This window comes from Varanus komodoensis, unplaced genomic scaffold (genome assembly GCF_004798865.1).
Source record: "Varanus komodoensis strain SLA01 unplaced genomic scaffold, ASM479886v1 scaffold3, whole genome shotgun sequence".
Taxonomy (NCBI): domain Eukaryota; kingdom Metazoa; phylum Chordata; class Lepidosauria; order Squamata; family Varanidae; genus Varanus; species Varanus komodoensis.
Genome location: NW_025335761.1, coordinates 47,070,531 through 47,085,254, shown reverse-complemented (window position 1 = coordinate 47,085,254; position 14,724 = coordinate 47,070,531).

The following is a 14,724-nucleotide window of genomic DNA, read 5'->3' as shown; positions in this document are numbered from 1 at the left end:
TCATTTTATATTCTATGACATGGTTGGAGGAGGAATGGCATAAATTTGAAGCAAGCCATGGAAAGAGATGATATGGGTGAAGTCTACATCCATCTGTGACCACACACATAATCACAGAAGCCAATGCCTGAGCACAGCCCAAGCCCCCTGCTCCCCTTGCGATAGCTATCGCCACCACAGCCATCCCAATGATGAAAGAGGAGTTACTGGCACTCCAGAGGTGACTACCGAGAAGCAAAAAAGCACAGGGAAAGGGGCCAGATTCCTTGGCGTTCCCTGTAGGAGATACTCATGAAACTCTTGGGAATATGAAGGGGTCACCAAGTTCCTTTGAAGTCACCGTGCCCTCTTTCCCACAGCAGCTGCTCTGGATCAAAGTTGCAGCATATGATGTGGGATGGCTTCCACCCACCCAAATCAATCGCAGAAGTGAGTGGCTGGCTTTTCTTCCAGCAATCAGCAAGCCATGTGGGAGACGTGCCAAACTCAGCATGGGTGTGAAGTCTTCGCAGTGGAAGAACAGTGGAGGAGCTCTGCAAAACAAGGTTTCTTTGTGTCTCCTGTTTGTTTCGCTCTGCTATCATCAAGTATCCAGTAAGGCTGGATGAACTATCCCAAAATCAAGCACGGCATAGCTGGTAGCCGTCATCTTTGTGTCTTGTTTGTATTCAGTGCTTCTGTGGCAATGTCTTTTGCATCCATGACCCATCAGTGTGCATGCACAGACTCCCACTGTGCAAAGCACTCCCTATTTGCCTTTTGCAGGGAGTCGCATTTGTCTGTTGCAGCAAAACCCGGAAAGAGTCTGATAGAACCTAGAAAACTAGCACATTGATGATGACATAAGCTTTCACAGACTAGAGTCCACTTCATTAAATGCATGGAGTATTATTCTAAATGGGCAACTCTGAGCACGCAAATGTTCTCATTGAAATGGTTGGACTAATCCTCTTCAAGTCCAAAGAATTCAAACTCCTGGCAGAAAAAAAACTTATGACAGGTAGTGAGCAATTCAGGGCTGTCGTTTATTTCTATGTGTCCACATACCAGCTGTTGGCCAAGGAAAGCTGGGGCCAGCCATGGATTCTGCACTCCAGGGCAGTGGCGCTCCACTTCTGGCTGCTGCCGTTGATTCACAGTGCATCATTTGCCCTGGCAGGGAAGGTCATTTGCCCTTGAACCTCCAAGCCCCTCCTTGGTCACCAGTCAAGGGAATGGTGGTGGTGAGCGCTGCTCCACTGCTGAGCACAAAGAGGCAGAAAAAGCCCAGGCATATCTGAATGACCAACCCCGGAGCTCATGCTTCCTCTGCAGGGCTGTCCCTACATTACACAGACTGAGGGGCGTACCTCAGGTGGCAGGTGCAGGTGCTGCAGAGAAGGCAGCAGGCCCAGATCATCCCCCCCCCCGTTGGAAGACAGCACTCTTTGCTGCAGGCAGGTTGTACTACAACCCTTGAGTTGTCCGGCTGTAAGGTGGAGAACTCCGTTTCATTACCAATACTGAGGCAAGCTTTAGTCCAGTTGGATTCTGCAGACGGAAGGAGAGGTGCCACCTTGTTCTTTACTCAACAAAAAGTCTCCAGGTCCATCCTGCTGTTCTGCATTGAGTCCTGATACCCTCAACAGAGGAAGCTCTTTCCGCGCTTCCAGAAAAGGTAGTGATGGTCATCAGTGCAGACGGCATCAAAAGGGGACTGGGAAAATTCATGGAGGAGAAGGCTATGAGTGCCTACTGGTCCTAATACTTCTGTTACCTCTAGCAAGGGGCACATGGGGAGCTTGACTTGGAGGTTTCTGTGGTCCCCATGTCCTACATGTGGGTTTCTGTGGGCAGCTACCTGGCTGCTGTGTGAACAGAATGCTGGGCTCAATGGAGTATGGTCTGATCCAGTATGACGCGTCTTATGTTCTTCTACTGGGTGTACCCATACATCCACCTAGTTTGATATAACCTTCTGCATTTGGTAGCATCTTTCCAGGTCGTAGGCCAAGGTCTTTCTCATACACTCATCTCATGCTTTGTGTTATGAAGTTATGAAGGGCTGAGACTTGGATCTTTTGGATGCCAAATCTGTGCTCTAGTCCCAAGCTCTAGTCCCATCCCCCATGAGAAAATTGGGCCCTGCACTTATGTTCTGTGCTAGATTATATAAATGGTCATCTTGCCTGCAGGGCTTACAAACTCTGAACATCTTGCAGACTCCCAACCTGCCACCATTAAGTTGTATGTATTTATGAATATCTATACAATGCATTATCTAGTAAAAGCCATCAAAGCAGTGTAGAACAATATAAAACAATAAAAATAATGGTAAAAGGAATGCAGATGTTAAAAAGATGCATCTGTAAAGGCTGCATCGAAGGCCAAGCGAGCGGGGGCTATCTGTCATTCTGGAGGGAATCTTTTCCACAGTTTGTGGCCAACCAGACCCTTTCATGAGTGCCCCACAAATGAGACTTCGTGGGCAATGGTGTCCTCTCATGCCCAAAAGAGCATCTAAAATGTTTTATGGAATTCTTATACTCAGGCAGGGCATGACTGCTCCCACAAAGCCAAAGGAAAATCACACATTTGTGTTTCTATAGGGTAGTCCATTGCACCACTACAGACTATTTTGCTAGGCCATGACACATCTTGGGCCTTCATAAGCAGCACTGGGTGTGTGCTGTTCCCATTCTCTATGAATTGAGATGACTCAATCCAGGTATCTAGGCAATATTTCATAAAACAACATCGTACCCAACAGGAAAAGAGACTTGAGAAGGTGTTGATTGATACCCAGAAGCCTGTCTGGCCTAGGTAAGGCATAATGCTAAATTAGGTGCTTGCGAAAGTCTCAGCAGAGGATATGGGTATTTAAGAAATGCTTATCTTAAATACTCATTCTCTCAAAATCCGCATTTCTACATTCATTTTATCAAAATATGCATTTTAAAACTTGAATATTTAGATATGCATTTTCTTTATTGTCTGTCTGTCTGTCTGTTTTAGCTGAAAACCGTGTTATGACCAAACTGATGAAAATGGAATCAAATGTTTCCAGCCCCTTCCAGCCATACCAAAGGAGGAGAGGGGTCATTGTCTAATTTTCCAAAGTCAAGTTTGTTCCATCACACTTCATCATTTCCCATTTCATAAAAGTCCATACAAACAATTGTATATATTCACCCGCACATTTTTCAATAGGCATGCATTTGTATGCATTTGGTAGGAATTTTTGTTTGCTTTTCAAATTTATATGCATTTTTTGCAGTGATTAGGAAAAACAGGTTCTTTCCCTTAGGGGAATATAATCTAACATTCAGCAGGGTAAGCAACAGAGGAAGAGCGGGAAGTGGAGGCGGGGCCAGACAGAGAAAGAACATGCAATTATCTGAGTCGTTAATATTTGAGATTGATTACAGCCTTAGTTCAGAAGAGTATGAAATTAGGGGATGGTGGATTATGTCACCAGAATCCTATTCCTTTGCAGATGTGCCTCACAGATAAGAACATGTCCCTGGACAGAACAGCAAGTTAAAGCAAGAGCTGGTAGGCATGCTGGGCAAACACACAGGGCCCACCCTCAGCAAGGGCCACCGAATAGAGCCTCCTGGAGGCACTCCTGATCCTCACCACTGGAATCTGCCTGCTCACCTTGGCCCAGACAACAGTGGAGGTGGTGGTGGTGGTGAGGAGGAGGAGGAGGAGGAGATGCCCTGCCTCTGGGTCCACCAGCTCTCTGCCTAGTGAGCAAGCAAGCTACAGCCATTATGAGAAGGAGGACCAAGAGCAGCTGCTGACAAAGGTATTGAGAAGGAAGATTCAGGAAGGAAGTGTGGCTCATTGAGGCTGTCATGCCCAAAGACCCTCAGAGACCTCACAAAAGCAGTGGCAGGCATACCCAAAACCAGGCCTGGGCCCTCTCCAGTGGTGGGAGCCAGAATTTAGCACAGACGAGTCTGTGGGGCAACAGGTAAAGATTCCATGTTGACCAGCCAAGAGCCGGAGAGCCCAGTCCTGTTCTCAACATGAAGCCTAAGTCAATCCAGAAGCATCCTATTGTGCACACCAATCACAGGATCAGAATTTGCTCAAGCAGATCCTCTCCACACCTTTGGGAAACCTCTGAGGCCTGAGCATCTCACTCCAGCAAGTAGTACACCAGTCTAGCCCAAGGCTTTTGTGGTCCCAAACCTGGATCAAGCCTTGAATCCCCCACATGGAGGCACCCTCAGGATCCTCGCTCTGGAAGACCCCAGCTTGTCCTTGCAGCCGCTGAGGCTGCAAAGCTTCCTGTCAACTCATGAGAAAGACTAATTATACTGAGCTTCTTATTTGCTTCATTAAGAAACACAGGATCTAAATGGTTGTCTCATGTGCCAGGGCAAAGGAGATGCAAGACACAGGTGTGTGTAGGAGGTTTCGGTCTTATTAAGGCCTGGGAAACCACTTGGCTCCATCTGTTATTCCTTTTAAAGCACGCTGGAGTCACGTGGGAATAGCAAAGAACAGAGTGTAGTATAGAAAAAAGCTCCTGCCCAGGAAGTCCTTTGCTGGGCTCTACATTTTGGGTTCACTGGCTGCCTGTGTCCGGCCCTCTCTTTCTTTCATAGGAAAATCTCAGCAGGTAATCATTTCAAATTCTAGTGAAAGGGAGGAAGATTTTTAGTAGGATTTCAAGTAGATCCGCTCTTGTAAATGATAACTGGCAAAGGCCAAGTGACCAAAGAGCTATGCCAGTGAAAATCTATTGTTTTGGTTCATTTTGAATATCTAATCTTAGGGTCTCCAGCTTTGTTTGGGCCTATGTGTACATTTGGATTTTTGGAAATGTGTTATGGACACACTGGGGCAAAATAATGTGGAATGTGGACTCAAAACAGACTACCTCTCTCTCCCTCTCATCTGAATTTCCTAACCTGCTGCTCCCATTTCTCTTCAATCCCTCAGCCTGTCTCTTCCCAGACACATGCAATTTATACGCATCATAAAGGGTGCAATTTTATTGCTCATTATTTGTACTGTCATGTTTTTATTGTTATGGTTATTTATAAGATGCAATGTGGCATAGTAGTTAGGCTGAGTCCTAGTCTCATCATGTTGGAATCAGTCTCTGGAAATCTGGTTTCTAGTCCCACTTGCCGTGACGCTCACTCCACGACTTTGGGCCAGTCACAGATTCTCAGCCTGCTTCACAGGGTTGTTGTAAGGAAAAACAACATCAAAAAGTCACCCTGGGTTCCTTGCAAGAGAAAGAGGAAAGGATATATATGTTTAACAGTAGCAGTAATTCGATGCTATTTATCATGTGTTTACAACTGTCCTACTTTTGTGGAAGTGTAGTTTTCTGCAGGGAATGTGGCACACAAGACGTAAAGAGCTCCCCAAAGGCAAAAACTTTGAAAACAGCCTCTCTCTAAAGTAATTGCTGTGTTGTTGCTCTTGTTGTTAAACAGATTTGAAAATCAGCTTTCAGGAGAGGTCATCCTCTTGCGGTCATTTAGAATAGTCCATAAGGCAATATGATATGATCATGCAACAACAGAACTGAGTATTAAATAACATCAAAACATTAGCGCATATTAAGATCACACTGAAAACCACAATGACAGCACATAAATGAACGGATGAGATAAAACTCCGTGTGGTAAAGATGATTGCTATGCATACACACATCCCAGGTGTGCCTACATGGATGGTTAAAGGCACCTGTCTGTCCTGCACATATTTTAATGAACTACTAATGATTTCATTAAAACATTTAAATCTCCCTTAGCTACATATGTTCCCAAGGCAGCTCACATTTAAAACTAGACATATTAAGAATAATAACAAGGATCCCAGGGCTGGGCTGGGCTGGGAAAGTTATAAATCTCCTAGTCCAGTTTCCTGCTTGACGCAGAAGGCTGTCTAGCCTCCACTTGAGAAACTGCAGAAAGAGAAAAGCACCACCTCCTCAAGTGCTGGGTTCCATTCATTTTGAATGGATTTGGCATTAAAACATTTCTGCTCATGTTTGTCTGATATCCAGTCAATTGCATTTAGTCATGCACTTGGCGTCAGAAATGAACTTTGCCCTCTCCTATATATGTATGTATGTTTGTTAGGTACCTAAAGAGCCTTTATCATAACTTCCACTTCTTATCTTCTTATGTCTTCTTATCTTTATGCTAATGTACCCAGTTCCTCAGCCTTTCTTCATAGGACCTGTTTTCCATAGCCCTGGCTGTCTTTGTTACTCTAATCTGAACCCATCCCAAGTTGTCCATATCCTTGAAGGATGGTGCCTAGAACTGGCACAGTAGCCCTAGTATAGTCTTCTTCAGTTCAATGGGCATGCTCTACATAAAAGTAGATGTAGCAAACATCTTCCAAAGGAGCTGCCTTCAATGCTGAGATCCAGAATATCGTTCAGAAATGCAGGTGCCCCTGAGAAGTGTGTGTGTGTGCATGGGAGACACAGAGGGAGAGGGGGGGAGAGAGAGAGGGAGAGAGTTCTGTTCAGTTCTGTTCTAGGCTTGCTCCAATGAGCAGCCATCGGTATGGGTGTGTACGGAGGACCTACCAGGAGTGCTCCATGAAGTTCAAAGCCCTGCCCAGCTCCTGCCAGCCAGGTGGAAGGAGCCATGTCTGCTGCTCTGCTTCCATTCTTTGTTTTAATCATTCTCTTTTCCTTGCAGACAGCAGGAAGGGAATCCATTAGACCAACTCTAGGGTGGGTGTACATGTTTTTCCTGGCTGCAAACATGGCTGCAGGGTGCAAGAGTTTGGGATCACTGGAATCCAGAGTCTCCCTTGCTCTGACCACACCAAAATCCTGCTCCTTCAGCTTTTCCTCCTGCTTGATATCAGTGCTCCAACAGGAGTTTTTAGCAGAAGGAAGGCCTTTTTAGGGGCAGGGGGATTCCCTGCATTGAGACTGGAGCTCTGTCTCCAACTGGAGGGGGAATTTTGATCTAACCAAAGGACTAAGGATCCCTGTCCCAAGTACCATAGGACTGTCTTGTGAAAGGATTTTTCATGCCATGCCTTCCACAAAATGGACATTAACATTATATATTCTGTTCCATTGCAGTAAAGTCAATGGTGAGACAGAGAAAGAGAAAAAGTCCCGAAATATGTATGTTTGGCACAGATTCTTAATCCAGAGCCCAATCCAACCACTTGTGGCCATGGTTCTTGTAAGCCTCTGAACTCAGAAGCTCGTGATCATCCCATGGAGAGGGAGAGGAGTGGTGGGGCAGCTAGGTGGACAACTCAGCCAACGATCTGCTGTGCTTTGGAGGAGGAGCAAAGGAGGCTCGAGTTCTGTCCAGGTAACTCACCTGTCTCCGAGGCTGATTTTCACCCATTTTTGCAGTGATGGAGTTGGAGCTCTGGTTCCAGCCTTGGATCTGGGAATTTGAAATATCCTAAGCCCCCCTATTCTCCAGGGCTCACAGGATGGCTAGTGGATCCCAATATTCAGAATGGGTGGTGTGGAGAGAAGACCTATTCCATGCATTATCCTATAAGCTCAGGAGCTGGTAGACACACAGGAAAACTTCCCAGTCCTCCCAATTATGAATGGCAAAATGTTGTATACTGTAAAAGGAAAGAGAGCTTTCAGGTGAAGTATATTTGTCTGCATGCTGGCATGCAAGTATTTGAATTAGCAAAACCATCTCCGTGTGTCCCAGCAAGGGAAAAGCTCTCTGGCAGACTGCACATCACTCACACCTCCGACAGCTTTTGAAGGATGGAAAAAGGCAACACAGTAGGAGGGTTTCACTGCAATCTGAAGGCATATCTAACAACTTTAGAAGAATGTAATGATGTCAGAAGTAATCAGGTCCCTTCGCAGGGTGCACAACCATAATCTTTAATGGCATACCTAATCGTAAAGTGTCTCCTTTGTGCTAAAGTGCATTTCAACATGGCAAACATTTATGAGATGAGATTGAGCACTAAGGAGAAAAAGATGAACAAGAAACACAATGAAGAACTATTAAAAACCGGTCTGCCAGGATTTTGTTCACTTTTTCATTATTTGCAGGCTCACAAAATGCCATTTTCATCCTAAGCTTATGGCAAATATCTGAACCTGAAGCTCCTCTCATACCAGGCAGGTTGGTTAGTCCAACAACAATAATTTTGTGTTTGGTGGCTGTGATCAGGAATTCTAGTTCAGAAGTAGGGCATTTGCTTATAATTCCACTATGGCTTTGAAGCTACTAAAGTTTCAGCTGGGAATGGTATTTGAGAAGTTGGGGCAATTATCATGAAAAAAACCAGGTTCCATTCTGTTGGGAGGTGTGTAACAAGCAGATGTTCAGGGGTGATCAGCATCACATATTCATGCACATATGTACTCCATTTATTTATTTATTGTGTTACTGAGGCCCGTTATCAAATCAGTTCTCTAGGCACTACACAATTTTAAAATAGAATAATATTAAAAGCTTTAAAAACACACAAAGTAAAACCAATGCAATAAAATACAAAAACATATAAAGTCAACATGATGCACAATGAAACTTAACTCTGCCATAAAAAGGAGGAGATAAAACCAGCAAAGACTTAAATAGGCATCAAAATCACCAACATATACTGGGGGGAAATTATGCTTTTTGAATGTCTGAAATTAGTTAGTTAAAAATTGCATGTGCCATCAAATCATTACAGAATCTCAAGATGGTTTACACAAAATAACCTTTTGTTCTGATCTCACTGAGGCCTTACACACTGTGGGAGGAACTAAACCTTGAATTTCCCTCCTGATGCTAATCCAAGGGCAGGGCATTCTCCTCCCACCCACACATTTCTGCTGTCTCTGCAGCATGGAATCATAGAATTATAGGATATGGAGTTGGAAGGGGGCAATAAGGCCATTGAGTCTGACCCACAGCTCAGTGCTGGACTCCAAGCAACCCTGATGTTTGTCCAACTCCCTCTTGAATGCCTCCATGCCTCTGAGCCCATGTAGTAGAATAGACTAGCAACTTCTTCCTCTTCCTCTCTGGCCAGTAGTTCTTTAAATCAGCAAGGCATTTTAATCCTGAAAATAACCCAGAGACCACTGAATAGCTTGAGCACATGACACTTCACTGAGCTATCAATAGATTTGCAGGTTTGTCCACCAGGAAACACAGCTTCTGCAAACTGAAACTTAGTGCAAATTGATGTTTCAGAGACTGGTGCCTCCCTCTTTCATCAGAGCTTTGAGGAGATGTTGAGGGATTGGTGGGATGGCATATGATTGGATACCCTCCGCACATGCGAGCACCCTTGGCCCCTGCCGAGGTTTGGCACTCTTAAGGAAGGGGATTGTTCATGAAACAGAATTCTCTTTCCAAGGTTCCCGCAGTGGGGAATTGTGGCCCAGAGCTACCTGGCATAGCATTCCAGTATTCTCCTTCAACAATTTCATTTTCAATATTCCTTCACTGAGTTCTTCCTGCTGTTAAAGCCAATGGCTCTGTTGTTTAAATTATGCTGAGCATCCCACAGGCTTCTAAAACCTAAACCAGTTTGCAGGAATACAAGATTTCCACTTGCAAAGCATACTTTAAAGACCCCCACACACAAGTCATTCTGCTGGCGCAAGATGTTAAACCATCTAACCTATCAGTATTATCACCAAAATCCTTCAGTGTATTTCTCTGTTTTGCCTCCCCACCACTTGTATGTCTTTATTTACAGCATTTCTCTATCACTCACCATCCAAACAAATTCCAGAGAGGTGAACAGGATGAAGTTTAAACATATCAGGCATTTCTCATTCCACATAGGGCAAAATTCTTTGTTACAACACTGTGAGCATCACTTTGCTTTCATGGGAAATTGGTGTAATGGCCCTTTAATGGGCACTAAAACCCAGCCAGTGTTGGTGCCTGCCTTGACAGGGAGCCTCTCTTTGCATTGTCAACATTTTCAGGGAACTCAGAGCACCCAAAACAGAACATAGGAAGATCCCTGCTGGACTTGACCAAAAGCCTCTCCAGTCTAGCATCCCATTTTCCCACAGTAGCCAACCAGTTATCACTGGGAGGTCTGCAAGCAGCCCATGAAGTTCCACAGCAACTGGCAATAGGCAGTGAGCTGCCTTTGATCCTGGACAAAGGGCACAGAATACAGCAATGAAAACCAGTCACCATCGATAGCCTAACCATACAGCTAATGCCACATCTTGTGTTCATGAATTCTGTATTTTAAATATGCACCATTTAAGGAAGTGTCCTCTTTTATCTCTCCTGAATCTCCCTCCATTCAGTTTTGTGGAATGACCCCAATTTCTTGTATTTCAAGAGAGGGAGAACAACATCTTTCTATCTGCTTTCTCCAGACCATACATACTTTTCTACACCTTTATCAAATTCTCTTCTCTTCCTCAACTTGTTTTGTAAACTATCGCCCTCCCACATGGAGTAACCTTTCCTCATAGGGCAGCTGCTCCATCCTGTGATCATTCCAGTTGTCCTTTCCTGTAGCTTTTCCAGCTCTGCAACTGTCACATGGAACAAAACCCCCAGAGAAGAGAATCATGCTTGGGAAAGTCAAAGGCTGAGGAAGAAGAGGGAGAACAAATAAGAGATGAATTGACACCATAAAGGAAGTCATTTGCATGAGCTGAGCAGGGCTGTCATGGATACGACATTTTGGAGGTCTTTCACTCTAAGGGTCACCATAAGTAGGAGATAATTTGGCAGCATATTACAACAAAGTTCTATCCCTCCCTCTTTCCCTGTTCAGCAGACTCAGTTGAGACTTTAAAAGCACAGCACTTTTATTAAACTTAACTGGCTGCAGAAAAGCACAAATCCAAGTAGCATTTGTCTTGCGATATGGCAGAAGCATCAGCAAAGAGTGGACTCAAGCTGGAACTTCTTCCCCTTCCCTCTCCTTCAGAAAAGCTTCTGATTCTTCCGGGTGGCTCCTGCTACTTGAGGGGAAGACGGTAGGAATGCCAGACACTTCTTAATGGGTCTGCTTGCTTCACCTGCCATCTCGTGACTGGTTCAAGGCACTCTCTCTGCATACTCTAGCTCTGAAAAGTCGCCCTCCTTTTCCAAGGTGGACCAGTTCTCATGATCTGCCTTAGAATCTTCAAGAGGTATCTTTGAAACTCCTGCCAAGTCAACTGCCCACCTCTGCCTCCTCTCCCCAGCACTGGACACGTCTAACTGAGCAGACTGTAACATGTAAGAGCTGGGTCACATTCCTACAACGATGTTGCTTCTGTGATGTAGCAACTAGAATAGTGCACTGTATTCCAAGTGTGGTTGCACCACTGATTTATATAAAGGCTTTGCAATATTGGCAGTTGATTGTTCATCCCTTCTCTAAAGACTTAACGAATATGGAATTCACCTTTTCCCACAGCTGCTGCATCCTGGGTTGATATATTTATTAAACAAACCAGCATGTTACCGAGATCCATTTATTGTCAACTTAGTCCTGGTCAGTTGCTGCCAGCTCCGTGTGTGTATCAATGTAAGATGTTTTGCTGTGCTGTCCCACCGTGTTGACTCAATTGCATATTGATAGCATCGTGGTCACTCTTTCCCATTAACATCTCATGGCTCTCATCATGTTGTGAGTGGCAGGTTGAAAAGCTGGCAGGCCTTCCAAAACTTACACCTTCTTCTCTTTGGCCATAATTTATTTATTTATTTACATATATTTATAGGCTGCCTATAATTGCTGAGGCCTTCCTAGGTGGCTTACAATGTAAAACATACCAACAGAGTAAGAACACATTAAAAACCAATTAAAACATAATAAACAGTTAAAAAGAGCCACAGAATACAGGCTAAATGTTAAAAAAATTCCTAAAAGGTTATGTCTTCACCTGGCACCAAAAGGAAAATAGAGATGGCGTCAGGCAAATTTCCCTAGGGAGGGAGTTCCAGAGATGGGGAGCAGCAGCAGAAAAGGCCCTTCACCTCGTTGCCACCCTTCTCATTTCCTTGAGGGGTGGGTTCTTGTAGAAGGGCCTCTCGAACTGAACTAAGGGGGCAGGTAGGTATATATGGGTGCAGACGGTCCTTTAGATAGCCAGGGCCCAAGCCATTTAGGGCTTTATATGTCAAGACAAGCACCTTGAATTGGGCCCAGACCACAACTGGTAGCCAGTGAAGTTCTTTCAGCACTGGTGTTATATGGACCGCTCTGGCAGTACCAGTTACCAACTGAGCAACAGTTGCAATTGCCAGACCGTCTTCAAGGGCAGCCCCACATAGAGCACATTACAATAATCTCTTTTGGAAGTTACCAGAGCATGGATAACTATCTTCAGGTAGTATCTTCATAAGACTCCATCTTCTTCCCAGGCCTTTTCAGATACAGGGGAACAATAGTATAATCATGACATGGAAAGGAGAGTAGGATTGTGGTGGTTGTCCTTGCTCCAGATCTTTACATATTGATTTCATAGAAGAGTAAGCACAACTTACTTTATTCAGACCTTTGGATGACTATAAGGAGGTAAAAGAGTAAACATGATTGCATTCTTCCACATACACTGATTCAGCACATGTACTGGATACTGAACTAAAGCTCCCATTTTAAATTATTAAGAAATGACAAAGGAAGGAAGACAGACAGCCCTACAACCCAGACTTTGTTCCTTACAGGTTGAATGGAATATGCACTGAAAATATTGCTCCAGATCAGGAGCAATGGAGACGATTCTCAGTGTCCTGATTTCCAAACAGGGAATATGCCAAATATTACCTCGAAAGCCAAATGCAACCAAAACTAAGACCACATTCATTCCCCATGGTAGAAATGAAGAAGAGTGACATTAATATGTGACACACAATCCCAAAGCTCAAGGATCAATCTCAGTATGGCACTTTGCTTTCCCTTCACCCATTCTTTGGCCCTGATACTAAAGAGCAGAACCAAAGACACTGCCATGTAGAGAAAGCTTTATAATGACCCTGCTTATAATCCAGTAGTTAGCATCTACTTAAATGCATACTTGTACATCAATTAATCATATATGCAAGTAGTTTTGCAAATACAGGAAACTTTTCGTGCTCATGAATTATCGTTGTACCTAACAATACTATCCATTTTTAAACTTGGCATTCAGAAGTAACTTTCCCTTTTCGAAACAGGGTTACTAGGACTACCAGGTATGCAAGGGTGGAACTAGATACTATTAAAAACATGAGCATGCCATTACCAAAGCTGGAGGTTAATTGTCTTTTTTATGCTTCCTTTTGTTTATAATGACTTGGAAAGTTACGACAATTGAGGTGTGGATTGATTATTTATTTGCACATTTACAAAGGATTTGGTTTGATGAAAATCAGTTCCAAACATCAAGGTGACAGTCCTGTGTCATAAAACAAACAAAATCACGTGTACATTCAGCATAATTAAAAAGTCCAGTAAAACTAGTTCTCTTTCTGGTTATGAGTCAGTACCATTAGAGAAACAAGCCAGTACCAAAAGATGCTCTACTCTTTCCATTGTTGAAAGGGATCAAAGAAGGTCCACTGCAGACAAAGAGAAGAGCTGAAAACTACTGATTGTACAGTAAGTGAATTATCTTGGCATATTGGGATGTGGGTTAATTTTAATCCTTTAGCAAGTTGCTGGATGACTAAGAACCCATAAAATTATCAGAAATGTAGGCTTGTTTTTACATTTTAGACAGCTTTTATAAGCCTGAGTGAGAAAACAAGCTTATCCTAAGAACCTTTCATATAAACTCTATCCTTACTTGTTTAGGGGAGCTAAACAATCTGAGACATCTATTATGTGCTCCTTTTTAAATGTGATGAAATTATGCAGTACAAATAGAAACAGTAAGGGTAGCAAAATGTCAAAATACCGAAAGGTAGAGTGAAAGAAAGAGAAAATGAGAAAAGAATCTTAATGCTTCAGAAAAGACTTGTTTTGTCTTGAGACTTCCTATGGGCTTCTGACATTGTCTGGGACCACAGGATTTGTCCGAGTCAGCCCCACACCCTGGTTTGTAACTGGGCCCCAGAGGGCGACAAAAGGGGTGTGTTGCAAGAGAAGAAGGCTGGGACCATAGAGGTGAACTTATTCCAGTTGGTGTTCCAGCTTTGTTCTCTCCCCCGACTGGCCTTAAATCCATTGTTGTTGATGATGTTATGTGCCAAAAAGTCATCTCTGACTGAAGGTGACCCTCTAAAATGTCTTGTCCTGGACAGCCTTGCTCAGCTCTTGTAAACTCAAGGCTGTGGCTTCCTTTATGGAATTGATCCATCTCTTTCCCTTCTTGCCTCCAACTTTCCCTAGCCTTATTGTCTTTTCCAGGGAGGCCTGCCTTCTCATGATGTGCCTGAAACACAACAGTTCCACTTTTGCTTCTAGGTGAAGTTCTGGCTTGATTTGATCCAGGACCTACATGCTTGTCTTTCTATCAGTCCAGGTATTCGCAAAGCTCTCATCCCGCACCATGTTTCAAATGCATCATTTTCTTCCTGTCTGCTTTCTTCACTGTCCAGCTTTCATACTCATACAAAGTAATCAGGAATAAAATAGTGTGGATGGCCCTGGTCTTGGTCTCCAGTGAAACATCCTTACACTTGATTATCTTTCTTAGTCCGTTCATGGCTGCTCTTCCAAGTCTCTTACAGTCTTCTCGTTTCTTGGCTGTGGTTTTCCTTCAAACTGATGATTGAGCAAAGGTATGCATACTGTTTGCAATTTCAATTTCTTCACTGTTGACAGTAAAGTTCTCTGAATTTTCTGAAGTCTTGATTTTTATTTTCTTAC